Below are 18,772 nucleotides of genomic sequence, written 5' to 3' on the forward strand. Positions count from 1 at the left end.
GAAAACAGATTGACTGTAGGGCCTAGTCAATGTGACTTGAATAGTATAAGCCAATGTTGAAATCATGCTAGCTGAGGGCCCTCCTATAATGGTGCACCAATTCATGTGCCAATGACATGAAAAATATGCCAAGATTTCATTCATACCACTGTAGAGCATCTGCCTAAAATGTCCCACTACTGCTACTGTGCCCCCCTCATTATTGTGTCCCCATTGAAATTCCTGTTTCCATGAAATAGGGAGTCTCCAAGAGCACCATGGTCCCTAAAGACCAAGATGACTAAACTGAAGCTGTTAGACTTTGCACGTATCATGAAAAGACATGACGCACTAGAAAAGACAATCATGCTTGTTTAGGTAACAACAGTAGGAGAACAGGAAGACTGCATTGCAGTCCCAAGTCTGCAAGACCTTAGCAGGGCTGTTGAGAATAAGGTGTCTTGGAAGTCTCTCATTTATAGGGTCACCAAAGGTCCAAATCAACTTGATGGCAGTTAACAAAAATGATTTCTTTAGAATATTTATGTTTTAGCCTCAGAGATTCTCAGAACTGCTTACAAATAGTTAATTTTGCAGTCCTTTGCTCTCACGCTTATGATCTAAATAAGACATGACACACAAGGAAAAGGGGATACGAGTGGGGAAAGGGAACTTAGTTTAGCAATGTTGTGTCTTCTTCTCTTCGTCTGGGGCCAGAACAGTGACATCAGGGATGGAAGAAGAACCTTTCTGGAGGACTTCTGGGCAGGGCATGGTGAAGCTGTGCCTGCCACTCTATGCCAAGCCACTCTGGCAGCCTTTTGGCTGAAGTGTAGTGAGTGTATGCATGGGAATAAGGTTTTGCCTCTTCTACAATACTCTTTGGTTTTTGCAGTGATGTTGTCAGGGCAGAGTAAGGTGGGATTTGGCTGTAGAATGAGCAATGAGAGCCCCCTACCCTCTGACTAGGACCTGCTTATTACCTACAATGTATGCAGCTGCCTGTCACCCTGAGCTGCTGGCAGCAGATGATCGAAGCCAAGTTGCTGATTATGGAAATGCACATATTAATATCTCTGGTTGAGGGTGCAAAATAATACGGTGGAATTCATATCCAGGCTACTACAACAATAATTTGTAAGTGGGTGTGGATGAATTACATTTATGCATCTGACCAGGTTTTTTTGGCTTCTTAAACATGATGCCTAGGATGCGTACATGAGTAGCACAAAGAATTTCAACATGGTGAGCTTTATTTCTAAACAAGGAATAAATGTGCTACCCATGTCCATAGAAATGTATGCTTCTTATCATGACTGTGAATGTCATTTGATATTCGTAAGAAATGCTTCTCCTTCATAATGAGGGACTGTGTCACCTGGTGGGACACCTCCTTTGTCTAAAATGGTTGTATAAACTCATAGCTAGAAGGGCAACTGGTATGCTGTGTACATTTTAAACAGGTGGGATGTAGCAGAGCAGACCTGGAAACAAAGGAAATCAGGGCACAACAGGGCATGCTGGGATGTGCATATGAAAGATAACCTAGATTTGTTGCCTCCACCTCCAGTTTATCCACAGCTGTATATTTATGGGAAGAGTCTGGCAGTCCTTTCTTCCCCTCCCCACCAGAAACTGAACCTAAACCTAGAAATATATCAGCATTCACAGACTCATGCAGTTACAGCTTTTCATTCTTCCCACATTGTGGATGGAACAGCGATTTAAAATGAACAGCGCCATCTATGTGCCAAAACCAGCTATGAATTGTCTAGAAAGCTGTATTTCTAAAGTCCTTGAAAGAATAGCTGTGTTAGTCTGGGTGCATCTACATTGCAGAATTAATGTAGTTTGACACCACTTTAACTTCTATGGAATACTGGTAGTTGTAGTATGCTATAGCAAGGAAGGCTAAAGACCTTGTAAATCGACAATTTACAAGTGGTATCAATCTGCATTAATTCTACAGTGAGGATGCACCCCATGTCACAGCATGAACATGGAAATAGAGTCATGGGAAAAGGGTAGCGTCATTCCTTCAGTCTTGTTGGAAATAGAATCAAACAGCTGAATCAGGATTTATTAACAATTTTCACAACAATTAGGTTTGAACAGAGATGATGAGTTGGGTGTTTTTTGTTTTGTTTTTTTGCCATACTAAATGCATGTATGCATAGGTTCTGATAACTGCAATTTAACTAAAGAAATCTCCTAAGTCTCTAAGGCCCCTCCTAGGGCCCTTCCAGACAGGCCTTTAATTCAAGACCTGTCTCGCTTTTACCGGAGGTCTTCAAACAACACCTCTGGTAAACGCGAATTGATGTTGGGTAAACCAGGTTTTCCCTGATTTATTTTGCATTAATTAAATACCTCATTAGATCCAAATCTTAATGAAAGGTATAATGAGGTATTGGGCCTGTGTGGACTGACTCTCGGGATGCATCACATGTTTTCAAGGGGTCAGGCCACAGAGCCACCTGGCACTTTTGGGATCCTGGAGTCCAAAGGTGCAAGAGGGCACCCACCTCCTCCCCCAAGCCCCAAATGTTCCCCTAAAACTTGCTAAAAATGGTCCCTGGCAGCCATTAAGCCTTTCCTCGCATCCTCCTGAGTGGGGGAAGTGACATGTGAAGAGACGGGGGGGGGGGGGGCATGGAGGGATTTCCCTCTTCACCCCTCCCATCTCCTCAGACATGATTTCCTTGATCAGGAGGACACAAGAAGAGGCTCCATGGCTGCCAGGGATCCTTTTCAGTAAATTTTAGGTGGAAATTTTAGGGCTTCAGGGTGGCTTCATGTTATTCTGATTTGAATCGGGATAGCATGTAGCCACCCCCACAGGAAAAGCCTGGGTTTTGGGTTAGGGCTGGGGACTAGAATGCAAGGGGAAGCTGATTATTTTAACCTGTTTCCACATGCATTTTAGTATAGTGTAGAAGAGCCCCTATACTGCCATATAAAATCCAGATTATCTGCTTTGTACTGGATTATATGGCAGTTTAGACTCATATAATCCAGTTCAAAGCAGATAATATGGATAATCTGGATTATATGACAGTATAGAAAGGGCCTACTTCCAAAGGAACTGTGTTTTCGAAAGCAGAGCTATTGCTGTCATACCACTAGACTATAGAGAACGTCAGCCTGAAAGACCTTCATCGGGATCATAATTTGCATCTTTCTGTATCTTATTACAGTAGAGTCTCACTTATCCAAGCCTCGCTTATCCAAGTTTCTGGATTATCCAAGCCATTTTTGCAGTCAATGTTTTCAACATATCATGATATTTTGGTGCTAAATTCGTAAATACAGTAATTACAACATAACATTACTGCATATTGAACTACTTTTTCTGTCAAATTTGTTGTATAACATGATGTTTTGGTGCTTAATTTGTAAAATCATAACCTAATTTGATGTTTAATAGGCTTTTCCTTAATCTCTCCTTATTATCCAAGATATTCGCTTATCCAAGCTTCTGCTGGTCCATTTAGCTTGGATAAGTGAGACTCTACTGTATATTCTGATCCCACTCACACAACTATATAATGATACTTAAACACCTGATCTAAAATAGTCTCCTCCATCGGTGCATCTGAGGAAGTGGATTAATATCCACAAAAACTCATGCTGAAATAAACCTGTTTCTACAATGTGCTACTAAAACCAGTTACTGTTGTGCTGCAAATTGGGATTATGGTGGAATTTGAAGTGGGGAGTGGTGGAAGGGATGTGCCAGGTTAATGGGTGGTCATCTGGGTCTGGTGGTCACCTAATTCAAGTATTTATTTCTGCCACAAAAAGGTAGCTCCCTTGTTTGTATCAACATCTGGAAAATGTGGTGTTGCCTTTGGTGTTTGTATATCTTCGGGTTGGCATTTCACTTCCCCATTCTCTACTGGCTTCACATTATAGAAGTGTAGGTGAGCAATCAGAATGAAAGGGAAACAAAGTTATTTGATTAAGTGAATATGCAAATACACACTTGCATTACAGAAATTCACTCACACATCTCAGCTACTGTGATCGTGTAACCAGGCCGAAACTGATATGATGAAAATATGCACACCCTAGAAACATCCCCTTGCACCCCTTGCTACATAATGGAGGCCTCTGTGGCTCTCCAAACTGATTGTGCATGGCAATAAAAGGATCAAACCAGGGCAGGGGTACTATGCAGTGGAGCGGGGATACATCCCTGGTGCAGACTCAACCTAATATATAAATTTCCCCATAAGCTAAATGTTCTTTGAAAGTGATTTTCATGGAATAATAATAATAATCATCATCATCATCATCATCATCATCATCATCATCATCTTTATTTCTATCCCACCATCATCATCTTTATTTCTATCCCACCATCATCATCTTTATTTCTATCCCACCATCATTTGGATTTGGGGTGGCTTACAAAGGCACTCCAGGGTGCAACATAAGCATCCTCAATTGTCTTGTAGTGGTTCCCTGCTTTGGGGCAAATCCATTGTGCTGTCCTATGGCCAGCTAAATCCTTTCTCTAGACCTCTGTTCAGTTCTAGATGTTGCAAAAAGGAAACTTTAGGCCAAGAGGGAAGCAGCATTTCACTGAAAGGGTTGATGAATGCCAAAAGCCATTTGTATAATTAATTATATGGGCTTTTGCATGGGAAAGCTGAGCGTTCGGCATAGGTTGCACTTCAGTGCAGTAGCATGTGGGATTTAGGGGGTGGGAGAGCATGCCACACACTGTTAAATAGGTTCTTCAAAATGTTTTCATTTAGTTCTTGGCAATCCCATTTTAATTTAGAGTCCTGACTCTGTACGCAAGACAAGGTGAAGTCTTTCAGCCAAAAGTGTCGGTAATAAACTGACTGTGCAGAGTGCTCTGAGTAATGAGGCCTCTTTGCCAATTTGCTTTTTTCTTCTTTTGTGTTGCACGAATGCAGGCAACGCACAATAGACAGGGCCAGAGAGTCAATCATCCTTTCACGTAATTCTGTTCAACTCTGCCAGCTTGCCCACCCACAGACCCTGGTTTCTGGGAGGCTTTGCTTGTGTATGGCAACTGGCAGAGAAGGGAGTTAAGTGGCTGGACCACTGTGGCACTGTGACAGGGAATACCACTGCAGCCCTATACTCAAAAGACATCAGAGCTTGGACAGGAGGGAGAGACTGATTTGGAGAATCCGCCATCTGTTGTCACTACTGTCCACACTGGCTGGAGATTCTGGGAGCTCTAGTCCTAAACAATTGAGATGAATGAGATAAAAAGGTTTGGGAAAACAAATAAAATAAGATTGATCAAGGAAAATGTCAGGCCTGGGAATGTACTTCCTAACTGGAGTACCATTACCAAAAATGCCCTGTGTGTAGTAGCCAATCACTGGTCTCACAGAACAATTATTTATTTTATTTGCTGCATTTATATCCCGTCCTTCTAACCCTGAAACTCAGGGTGGCTCACAAAGGAATCTGTAAAAAGCCAACTAAATGTATTCAGAACAGGGCAATCAACATTTTGCTGTGTAAAAAAAACCTGTCATTTAACCCAAAATTTCTACCACTGAACCCTCACTACTTTTATGATAAAATAGGTATCAACAACAGCAAACTCCGAGTTGTAACAAAGGGAATGATAAGAAAGGCATTTGCTTTATCTGGAAAAGGAAGGCGTTTGGGAGAAGGGGGATTACAATACTGTTTTTATTAGAGTGAAAGTTGAGCAATGCTTTTCTCTTTCCCCCATGTACCTAAAAATGAGACTTCAAAATAAACCTAATAAACACTAAATTCCTGAGTCAATTAACATCAGAAAGAAATTAGTAAATCAGCTATTATGCAATGGATTGATATTGATGACAGCCATTTGTTTTGGATCAACAGTGGACATCTTGGTTTTCTCCAGATGTTTTGAACAAGAACTCACACAATCTCTTATTCTTGCCCATGCTTTCTGACACTGATCAACAATGTTTAGAGTGTACCAGGTTGTCTTTCCATGGATTAGAGCAGGGGTCCCCAAACTAAGGCCCGGGGGCCAGATGCGGCCCTCCAAGGTCATTTACCTGGCCCCCGCCCTCAGTTTTATAATATAATATTTTTATATCAGTTTTAATAATATAATATATTGTATATACATGTAATATTGATAATAATCTTATGTTATACAATATAATTCTAATAGTAATACCATATAATAATATTAATTATATATTACATATTATATAATAGTATAGTGGTATAGTTCAATATAGTAATACATAAGGCTAATATTGTGTTATGCTAATAATATAATACATTGTATGTACATAACTTAGTGTTTTAACTTAGTGTTCATGCGGCCCGCCCTTGTTATATTGCTTTCTTGACTTTGTGTTGTACTGCACATTTTATCTATTGTATTGTTTAATTGTATTATGATATGTTGTTTTTTATATTTTGTTATATTGTATTGTCCTGGGCATGGCCCCATGTAAGCCGCCCCGAGTCCCCGTTGGGGAGATGGTGGCGGGATATAAATAAAGTATTATTATTATTATTATTATTATTATTATTATTATTATTATTACATACAGCTGCTCTGAGTCCCCTTCGGGGTGAGACGGGTGGGATATAAATGTAGTAAATAAACGCAGTAAATAAATAATTAATTTTAGACTTAGGCTCGGCCAAAGTCTGACATGACTTGAAGGCACACAACAACAACAACAATCCTAATTAACTTGACTATCTCATTGGCCAGTAGCAGGCCCACACTTTCCATTGAAATCCTAATAGGTTTATGTTGGTTAAAATTGTTTTCATTTTTAAATATTGTATTTTTTCGTTGTTGTTGTTGTTGCACTACAAATAAGACATGTGCAGTGTGCATAGGAATTTGTTTGTATTTTTTTTTTCAAATGATAATTTGGCCCCTCAACAGTCTGAAGGATTGTGGACCGGCCCTCTGCTTCAAAAGTTTGGGAACCCCTGGATTAGAGGGTTTATAAAAGGGAGGTTTGCAGGATATATTTATTCATACTATTAACTACAACAGCTCAATTGAATTCTAATGTACAGCAGTGATAAACCTTTGATAGGGCCATCCTCACCACTAGGCAGCCTGATGAAAGGTGAACAAATGGTTAGTTCTCTAGTTTACTGCTAGAGATGTGAAGAGCTACTTGTAGGATTTTCTTCCCATGAGTTAAGAAATCTTTCCTGGCTTGGATGCAATGCACCTTGACATGGGGACGTAAAAACTGCTGTTTGCGGCTGACAAAATATGTTGAGATGTCCTCATCTCTGAACATCAAATGCAAAACTGGCAAAGGAAGCCATTCTTCTCAAATTCTAACAGCATTTGACTGCCAAATGTTGGAAACTGAATGCTAAACAGATGGATCCTTCATATGATTCAGGAAGACCATCCTATTAAAAGCCCAGTACTTCTATAGTGATAGAAACATGTCAGTGATAAACCCAATGATAAAAATAAGCATTCACAGGAAGGGTAGTTAACCATGGTTTTCTTCATTACAAAAGCTATCTCATGAAAATATTAGTTTGTATTCAATGAGAAATGAAAAAAAAACTGTCAATTTTCTGCTTTCTGTTGTTTGCATTTTTTTTAAAAAAACAAACCATCAATTTTTTTGGGAACCTCTTCAACAGAAGCAGTTTTCCTCTCGTTTACACCAAATTCAATTTTTTGACAGATATTCTCAACATAGAAAGGTCCATGTGGTAATTTCCTGTCATGTTTCTGATGAAGATGAGTTTCTGATAAAACAAATTATAAGGACATAATTATTTGCTAGTTTTCTTCCCAACTTGCATAAAAAGTCTTTTCAATGCAAGTTCAAGACTTATTATATGGAAAACAATATCATTTTCTGCACAGAAGTAGTCTGTATATCCTGCACAGCACAGAATGCACATAAAATAATAATTTCTGTAATAATAGTAACTATAATAAAATTGTATTTGTTACCCACCTCTCCTCAAGGCGCGAGGCAGTGTACAACACATGTATTTGTCAGAAGCAAATTGAGGGTACAGTTATAATGTCATTTTAAAAATAGCACAAACAGAGTTAGAAAACCTGACATTTTACTAGATTTTGTTTAACCAGAAGCTGGCCACTTGGGCTGACTCTGCTATGAAAAGGTCCTCCCTTGTGCATGTGGCAGGACTCTGGCTGCATTGTAGTAAGTGGTCTGTGATTTGCTCTTCTCCACACTCACATGTTGTGGATTCCACTTTGAATCTCCATTTCTTAAGATTGGCTCTGCATCTCATGGTGCCAGAGCACAGTCTGTTCTGCACCTTCCAAGTCGCCCAGCCTTCTGTGTGCCCAAGAAGGAGTCTCTCATCCAGTATCAGCCACTGAGTGAGGTTCTGGCCACTTTTGGACTCCACTTTGAATCTCCATTTCTTAAGATTGGCTCTGCATCTCATGGTGCCAGAGCACAGTCTGTTCTGCACCTTCCAAGTCGCCCAGCCTTCTGTGTGCCCAAGAAGGAGTCTCTCATCCAGTATCAGCCACTGAGTGAGGTTCTGGCCACTTTTGGACTCTCGCTTGCTGAGCTGTTCCTGTGAGTATCTCTGCAGATCATAGAAAGCTGTTTCTCAATTTAAGGTGCTGGCATGCAACTTGTAGCATGCAACCAAACAACACAGTTAAAATACATAGATAAAAATAAAAAGATTGAAACACCTATATTGAAAAATAGTCATAAGATTAAAACACATTAAAATAATTTCTACCAAAAATGCAAGCTTAAATTCATGTTTCAAATTGACTGGGAAGCCTTGCCCCAAGAGATAGGTCTTTGTCGTTTAAATTTTGGCAGCTTGTTTAGCTGTCAAATCTCTTCTGGCACCCTGAGTATATGAAAGAAAACCCCCTATTAGCAGATTGGAATTGCTTATTACTTGGTAAGCTTTGCCTTTTCCACCTTGTTGGACTAAAACTCCTGTCACATGATTAGCATTAAGTGGAAGATATGTATGTGTGTGTATATGTGTGTGTGTGTGTGTGTGTGTGTGTGTGTGTGTGTGTGTGTGTGAAGTAAATGTTGGAGGTGGTCTTTGCTTGTTGTCATGTTTGAAGCTCTGCCTTTCCTATCCGGTTGGACTTCAACTCAAATCACATCCTTTGCCTTAAGTAAGGGATATATGAATATGAGTGTGTGCCTCAATGGTTAACTGTGAGCAACTGTAGTTGCCGCTTCATGCATAATGCTTCATGACATCACCAACTAAGCTCCCTATGACATCATCAAGACTCAACTCCCTATGACATCACAAGGGTCTTGCTTTTGTCCATAAAACCTCAGGGCCTGGAATAATCCTGACTTGGTGTCCCTACTGACAACTTTGATGCAGTCATTCATTCCCCTAAGGTTCTGTGCAAATGCATGACAAAATAATTCCAAGACAGCAAAGTTAAGTCTAAACTCTGGTAATTCTCAATTATTTTCTTCATATTCAGCAATGCTTTTCTCTCTTGAGTAAAATATTTTCAGTCATCCTTCCTTTGCAATAATATAAAAACGGTGGAAAGAATACAGCAGCTCACAGTAAATATCAAATCACTAGAGATCAATTCCAAATATTTTGACACCTTTATTTAAAAAAAAAACAACTCCCAGGACCTGTGAAGATAAATATTAACTCATTTAAGGTTTGTGGATATGCCTTAGAAAACAGAGCTTTCGGCATCAATAGGATTTCCAACGGTGTGAGTTTCTATGAAGGAAAGACAATATTTGCTTAATCTGATGGGATTTGGGTAATTTGGCGCATTCCACTTTGAAATGTCTTTGATTTTATCTGAAGAGACTATTAAACATACTTCCTAAATGAAGACTATTGTACATATCTATTCCATAATCATAATGTTTGGTAACTCTGACTGCAAAAATTTCCCCCTTGGTGTTTTCACAAGAATTACTTATTAAAACTCAGAAGAAGTAATTATATCTGACAGGTGTGAAGGAGCTGCGGCTGGTGTGCAGAGATTCAAGTTCATACTTAAATGATTTCCTGCAAGGTCCTTTTGCTCTCAAGAGCAAAGTTCATAAGAGCACTATGCAGTCTAATCATAGCAAACACTTAACTGGGTTCTGTTCAGCAGTCAAAGAGTGGGGATAATACTCTTGTGTATGATGCAATATACAGGTTTTGTGCCAAGGAAAACTAGATTCTAGCACCTACATAAATTTAAAAACATGCAAAGCTCATTTGTAACATATACACATACTTATGTCATACATATATGCATGTTTATTTATTTATTACTTTTGTGGGGTTAAGAGTGTAGGACTCCTGCAAAAGTGGAAAACCCACAGACAAAAGTACACCATTCTAGGGACCTCTAGGGACCACCTTCTACACTGCAATATAATGTAATTTGAAATTGCATTATATGGTCAGTATAGACTCATATAATGTATTTCAATGCAGTTAAACTGCATTATTTGAGTCTACACTGACCATACAATGCAGTTTGAAACTGTGTTACATGGCAGTATAGATGGGGCCTAGGTCCTCCGGGTTGACTCTATGATCAACTTCCACCAGAGTAAAATATTTCCAGTCATCCTCTCCTGGTTGGAAATTGAAAATAAAATTATTTGTGAGGACCTAGAGATTCTTCTAGAATGACTCTGTGGTTAACATTTAACAAAAGTTGAACGTAGAGTCACCATGGCGGACAAGGAGAATCTTAAAGAGATGTTTTCTCAAATAAAAAATGGCATTTTAGTCACCCCAGAGGACTTAGTGATTCCTATAGAGAACATATTAATAAAAACCACAAATAATCAAATCCACAAAAGTTAAGCCTGCAAATGTGGAGAACCAACTGTACTGTATTAAAATGCATGACCCACCTTTCCTTCAGTGAACATAAATGGTTCTCTTTTTACTAGTTAAGCTAAAAGAGAGCAACTGGATCAGGCATGCATATAGCCGGGGAGGGGGCTTGAGGGGCTTGCCCCTCCCCCCGAAATTGTCAGGGTGGTCTGCGAAAAGGCCTTACATTTATTATTTAAACTGTTATGTTTATTAATATCATGATCTGATCACCATTCTCAATATATCCCATTTGCATGGGGGTATTGGGATAACAATACAAAAGGTTTGCTATGTTAGACCCTCCCTTGCTCAGACTACCCCCCCCCCCCCGAATCTAAATCCCAGCCCCCTCCAAATCAAAATTCTGACTACAGGCCTGGGATCAGGGTTATCCAGTAAGCTGTGGACTTGAACTATTTTGAACAAAATAGAGATTAGAAGTTATTTCAATTTTGTTTTCAATTTATATTTGAGTGGTGCAATGTTTACAGAGCCAAAAACTGGCCCTTGGTCCTTCCCCATTTGCTCAACTAATGTTAGGGTTATTTAGGAAGATCTTCAATACCTAGTGCCAAAGAGGCAATGGTGAAGGGACCATAAGCCAGAAAATAGTAAACTTTTGCCTATGTAGCTTTGCCTCTGCATATGCCCTTCCTTCCTGTGAGCTGGTTCCTTTCTCCAGGAAGTTCCAACTAGAGAAGAAAACTCAGAGTAAACAAGTTAGGTCATTGGTATCACTTGTGCCAAGTGGGTGTGGAAGGTGAGGAAGACCCTCAGGCATTGGTCAATTTTAGATAAACCAAGATATATATTCTTTGTTAACTGCGCACATGTTGTGACGGCCATTTGCATGGTACGGACCCATTAGAGTGGGTGCCTATGGCTGTTTGCCTTATCATTAGCTGTGATAACAATAAAAGGTTTGTTTTATTGCTCGCTTGGAATTCTCTCGTTTACTTCCCTTCCAGGCCAGTCTCCAACAATGGTAGAACTGAATTGTTGGGTGCAGTAAAAGACTGAATGCGACTGAAGATTAATTTGACAAGATGGAAGCGCTGATGTTCAGTAGGAAAACCAGCATGGGATTAGTATTGGAATCTGTTCTGGATGAAGTTGCTCTCCTTCTGAAAGATCAGATGGAAGTGCTCTTGGACCCAGCACTGCCTCTGAAAGCCAGGTTTCTACAGTGGTCAGAAGCATCTTTGCCTAGCTTTGGTTGTCTTCTCAGCTGTGCCCTTGGACAAGGCAGATCTAACCATAGAGATGTATCCCTTAGATATCTCCCGACTAGACTGCTGTAATGTACTTTACATGGGGCTGCCTTTGAAAAGTGTTCAGAAGTGGTAGCTGGTGCAAAATCCAGTAAGCAAACTGGTGTCAGGTGTGCATTTTAGAGATCATATCACACTGGTCTTGCAAGAACGGTACTAGTTTCCAAATTGCCTCTGAGCTCAATTCAAGGGGTTGGCACTGACCTACAAAGCCCTAAATGACTTAGGGCCAAGAGATTGGAAAGCCTCTTCCCAAATGAGCCTGTCAGAAATTTGAGATTTGAACAAGGGATTGTTGCATGTCCCAAGGCCTCATGAAGATAGGTTGGTGGCTACGTGTAAAAAAAAACAGGCTTTCTTTATATCAGCGACACAAATGTGGTACTCCTACCTAAGGGAGGTAAGCTGGCTTAAGCACTTTTAAGTTTCCGGCAAGCAGCCCAAAGAGTGCTATGCCACATAGCATGCAGTGTTTAAATGTACTATTTTAATTGTTTAAACTGGATTCTAGGATTATTTTAGACTGCTTTAGGAGATTTTAAGTCATGTTTGAAAATTTTTATTTTTATTCTTTTAATTGTTTTTCATTTATTCATCACCTTGGGAGCCCTTGTGGGCCAGGAGGGCAATACAGAAATGCTTTAAATACATTTTAAATAATGGACATGCTGCATTTTAATGTTTAAATGCATTTATTAAAATAGTGATTTAAAAGTGTTTTAATGACTGTCTCTAAATTAATGTAGAAGTCATTTTGTTTTATTGAATCCTTTAGTATGCTGTAAACTGGTTGATATTCCAACCTTGAGAGAAAGGCAGGATGAAAATGAAACAAATGAAATAAATTAGATTATAATGAGAGAGAAAGGGAGGGGGGAAGAAAAGGAAAGTAATTTTGATATATATGCATACATGCACATGTGAATGGATGTGCACGTGCAGAGCCTGTGGTTGTAATGTAATGCATGCTAAAAATTATGACTGTTGGGGAGACCTTCATGGAACAAAGGATACTGAAAAGACGTTCTACAGAACATTTCACAAGATATTGGGATTCGACATTCTCTTAGAATCCAAGTTTAGAAATATAAAGGACACAATAGCACTAAGGTCATTGGCTTTGCTCTAAATCTTTTTATAGCTGCAAAAACTTTTCTAGCCAACTACACAACGCCTCCCAAGATGCTTAATATGGATGAGTGGAAGCAAATGTTATGGAACACAGTGCATATGGAGAAACTGACTTATATGAGACACACCACAGAATGAATGTGTAATGTTTAAGAACTTTTTTCTGAAGCTGTACTCTTAAATATCAGATGGGGAGAGGGCAGATGTTTCAGACTGTAACTCCTATCATCCCTCACCATTCCTCACCCCATTCTGAAGCCAAGATGGTCTATATCTTCAGGCTGAGAGAATGAAAAATCAGGTAAAGTATTCTGATAAAGAGTAAAGCATGAGCAGATTGATTGAGTGAACTGACTAAATTTATGTCCTACATTTATCCTGACATGGTATCGCTAGGGTTTAGTTCAGAACCCACTGTGGATATCAAAATCCTTAGATGCTCAATCCCCATTATATACAATGGAGTGGTAAATATGAAATGGCAACATCAAGATTTGATTTTTTGAATATTTTAAGCTGTGAATGGTGGAATCCACAGATGTAGAATTCATAGACATGGAAGACCAACTAAAAGCTTGATAACAAAACAAAACAACAACAACCAGTACTAAATGAATAAATAAGCTGCCCTATTAGTTACTGCTGTTCCACATGACCTTTAATGTCTGAAATTGCTGTTTTAGCTGTTTTGCAATAGTACTCTGTCACGACCCAGGCTGCAGAGCACCAATAACCATACACAAAGGCCAGAATCTATCTAATATCTTTATTGTAGGAATATATAAAGTTAATAAAAACAAGTGTAGAAAATAGTCCAGAATTAGACCTTTCAGGAAAGGTCAGAATTAGTCCAAAAAAGCAATGTCCAATAAGAAATATTAAGGTCCAAAGTTGTAATCCAATAACCGAAACACTCACTTTGCCAAGCAAAGTGAGGGGAGATGACAAGGTCCTTTAGTCCATGAAACTTGAGCGAGGCTAGGAAATAACTTGATACTTGAAACAAGGCTTGAACGTGGAACAAGGTAACTAAGAACAAGAACAAGGTCCGTGGAATAACTTGATAAATCCGTGGAACAAGGCAAGGATTGATCCTGGGAAACAAGGCAAAGTCCGTAGATAAACAAAGGCTGGGAAGCAAGGCGAAGGCTGGATAGCAAGGCAAGGCTTGAGCAGGAGCGAGGCTTGAACCGGAGCGCGCTGTCCAGACACAACTCGCTCCGTAGGCTGACGAATTGACTCCGCGAAGTTACTACGCGGGTAAAACACCTAAATAGAGTCTAGCTTCCCGCCGAAGCAGTTCTCTGGGAATCAGAACCGAAAGCTAACTCTGAGACCAGATGTGAGACTCCCCAAAGATTCTCACGAAAAGCAGTCTTAATTGGCCACATTCTTAGCTGCAATCCTCGCACTCCTGCGCGAAGCTGAATCCAAACTTCTCTGTTGTTTACAAAACTCCCGGCGCAAGAATACGGGAGAAGTAGGCTCTGGGCTTGTTTGACATACTTCTGGGAGACAACTTTCTTGCAGGTGCAAGGTTCCCAGATCTGCCTGGGAAAGATCTGGCTGAGAGGAATCCAGTTCAGACTGGGAAGGTAAAAAACCCAAGTTTTCATCTTCATCAGGAATTACAATGTCCTGAGCAGGACTACAAGGCCCATGAGTCATCACACTATCCCCCTCCTCAAGGCCCCTCCCAAACTGGGGCCCTCTCCCCGAGGCGCGAGGTCGCGGCTTGGCGGGATAGGTCTGATGAAAGCGACGGGTTAGATCAGGAGCATGGACTGTGGAGGCGTCTTCCCAAGAGCGTTCTTCAGGGCCAAAACCCACCCAGTCAATGAGATATTGTAGGCGGCGGCGGTGAAAGCGAGAATCCAAAATGTCCTCAACCTCGAACTCCTCCTCCCCATTCATCAAAACAGGAGGGGGGGCCGGTTGGTCTGTATCAGGACGCACACCATCCGCCGGAAGGAGCAGGGAACGGTGAAACACTGGGTGAATGCGCATTGAACGCGGAAGTTGGAGTTTGAAAGTCACGGGGTTTAATTGCGCCACTACTGGATAGGGGCCAATGAAACGGGCATCTAACTTCCGGCAAGGGCGGTGGGAGGGCAGAAAGCGAGTGGACAGGAAAACCCGATCTCCTACCTTGATTTCGGGGCCCGGCTGGCGATGTTTGTCAGCGTGGCGTTTATAGTCCTCCTTGGCTTGGTCCAGTTGCTGGAGCAAAAGTTGTTGCACCGCTGTGAGTTCCTGCAGCCAATCCTCTGCTGCGGGAACCTCTGAAGTTTCAATGACAGGGGGAAAGAAACGTGGATGGAAGCCGTAGTTTGCAAAGAACGGCATTTCTTTTGTAGAAGCTTGAACTCCATTGTTGTAGGCAAACTCAGACAGTGGTAACAGAGAAGCCCAATTGTCCTGTTGATAGTTTACATAACAGCGAAGATACTGCTCCAAAGTGGCATTGGTGCGCTCCGTTTGCCCATCTGTTTGGGGATGATGAGCTGAAGATAAGCGAGAGTCTATGCCCAATAGTTTTTGTAGTGCCTTCCAAAAACGAGAGGTGAATTGAGATCCACGGTCTGTGACTAAACTCTTGGGCAATCCATGTAGTCTGAAGACATGTTGAAGAAATAAATCCGCAGTTTCCTTGGCCGTGGGGAGGCCTTCGCAGGGAATGAAATGGGCTAACTTGGTGAATAGGTCCACCACCACTAAGATCGTGGTGAATCCACAGGAAGGTGGTAGGTCAGTGATGAAATCCGCGGAAATTATTTCCCATGGGCGAGATGGGGTAGGAAGGGGGTGTAAAAGCCCTGAGGGCTTCTCCCTTCGTATCTTGGAGCGCTGGCATACTGGGCAGGTGTTGACATATTTTTCCACATCCTTGCGGATCTTGGGCCACCAAAAATCCCTTAGGATCAGATGCATAGTTTTAAATAGTCCGAAGTGTCCTGCTGGTTTGCAGTCATGACACAGACGAAGCGCTTTTTCCCTGCCCGGTCCGGGTGGGATATAGACATGTTTTCTATAGCAGAGCAGCCCATCTTTAAGCGAAAAGGGGAAATGCAGACCTTGGCGAAGTTGGTCCTGCGCCCAGGCATCTGCTTGCTGACTAGCCCTGATTTCTTGAGCACAGATGGGTCCTGGAGTAGGGGAAGTTGAACCAATGGGAATGGATTTGGTGTTCCCCACCGTGAGCGTGGCAAAGTTCTCAGGTTGTAGCAGTTGGGATTCAAAGGTCTCCTTGCGTCCTGCAGCGTATTCCGGTTTACGTGACAGGGCGTCTGCTTGCTTGGTTTGGGCTGGGGTCACATAATGGATCTGGAAGTTGAAACGTTCAAAGAATAAAGCCCAACGTTGCTGCCTCTGATTTAGTTTGCGGGCAGTTCTTAGATGTTCTAGATTACGATGATCAGTGTGGACTTCAATGGGAAATTTGGCCCCTTCTAGCCAATGTCTCCAAGTTTCAAAGGCTGCCTTTATGGCCAGTAGTTCTTTTTCCCAAATGGTGTAATTCCTCTCTGGTGTGGTTAGTTGACGAGAATAAAAGGCACAGGGGTGGAGGTGATCTCCCACCGGTTGTAAGAGTACAGCCCCAATTGCCACATCAGAGGCGTCCGCTTGCACCACAAAAGGGGTTCCAGGATTTGGGTGCTGTAGAATTGGCTGGGAGGTGAATAGTTTCTTTAGTTGCTGGAACCCTTTCTCTGCTTGATCAGTCCAGCGGAAAGGCTGCTTTCCACGGATGCAGCTAGTGATGGGGTCGGACCAGCGGGCAAAATCTGGAATGAACTTGCGGTAGTAGTTCGCGAACCCCAAGAAACGCTGCACCTCTTTCTTGTTAGTTGGCGCCCGCCATTCCAATACTGCTGAAACTTTGGCTGGATCCATGGAAAGCCCTAGAGGCGAGATGCGGTAACCAAGGAAATCTACCTCTTGTAGATCAAAAGCGCATTTTTCCAGCTTGGCATAAAGTCCATGATCCCGCAATCGTTGTAACACCATTTTGACGTGGTTCTCATGTTCTGATTGTGATCTGGAAAACACCAAAAAATCGTCCAGGTAGATTATCAAGAACCTGTCTAGATAGTCCTGAAAAATGTCATTGACAAAATGCTGGAACGTTGCGGGGGCTCCGCATAAACCGAAATTCATAACTCGGGACTCAAATAATCCGAATTTGGTCTGGAAGGCGGTCTTCCACTCGTCCCCTTCCCTGATGCGAACTAAGTTGTAAGCCCCCCGAAGATCCAGCTTGGTGTAAACCTTGGCTCCTCGAAGCCGATCCAGTAGATCCGAGATTAAAGGCAGGGGATAGCTGTTCCGCTTGGTGATATTGTTCAATGCTCTGTAGTCCACCACCAAGCGTAGTTCCCCTGACTTCTTCTTCACAAACATCACTGGGGAGGCGGCTGGGGATTGAGAGGGTCTGATGAATCCCTTGCGAAGGTTTGTCTCTAGGAATTCCCTGAGAGCTTCTTGCTCTGGTTCAGTCAGGGAGTAGAGATGCCCTCGCGGGATCGGGGCCCCCTCCACCAAGTCAATGGCACAGTCATAAGGTCTATGTGGGGGTAATTTTTCGGCTTCTTTCTCATTGAATACATCCCAATACTCGGAGTACTTCTTTGGCAAGGTGATGATGGGCTCGGTGTCTGTGGCATGGCATACCTTGGCTACGAGGCAATGGTTTTGGCAGTACGGTGAAGCAAACTGCAGTTCTCTGTTGGACCAGGAGATGTTAGGGTCGTGGAGAGTCAGCCATGGAATTCCCAAAATCACAGGGAAATGGGGAACCTCGGTAACAAAGAAGGAAATCTCTTCCATATGTTCCCTTATCCACATCCTGGTGGGTTCCGACCACTGACTTACGGGGCCCGTCTTGAGGGGACGGCCGTCTATGGCTTGCACCACACGGGCATTCTTGAAATCATGATATTGTAATCCCAGAGAGTCGGCATACTCTCTATCGATGAAATTGTTGGTAGCTCCAGAGTCTATCATGGCGTGGATCATGACGGGTCCCCTTTTTGCTGACCATAATGTGACCACGAGAAGGAACAGGACCCCGGTTGGCGGCTCTTGGATGGATTTTTTGACCGGGTTGGCGAGCCCCTCTACACCCGGTCGTTGGCTTCCCCCGCCGGCTGTGTGCCAGTCGGCTCAGACGCCTTCGTCTCCGTGGAGGACGCCGCCGCAAGACGGGCGGCAGGCTTCCCTTTGGCTGGGCACTCTCTGGCGAAGTGGCCCCCGTTCCCGCAGTACCAGCAGAGGTTTAAGCGTTGACGACGGGCCTTCTCGGCGGCATCTAGTCTGGGACGCACATTGCCCAACTGCATCGGCACCTCCTCGCCTCCTCTGGGGTATGGGGTTGGCGGTGGGGGTCTCCACACCGGACGTGGCTGAACGCTGGCGGGAGCGGGGGGTTTTGCCCCGGCTCTACTGCCCTGGCCTCGAACCCACTGTTTCCTGTTGGCAATCATGACTTCAGCCCGTAAACATTGATCAATGAGTGCCTCGAGGGTCTGGGGAGGATCCACCTTGGAGATTTCTTCCAGCATTTCAAT

Source organism: Anolis carolinensis, chromosome 2 (genome assembly GCF_035594765.1).
Source record: "Anolis carolinensis isolate JA03-04 chromosome 2, rAnoCar3.1.pri, whole genome shotgun sequence".
NCBI classification, from domain to species: domain Eukaryota; kingdom Metazoa; phylum Chordata; class Lepidosauria; order Squamata; family Dactyloidae; genus Anolis; species Anolis carolinensis.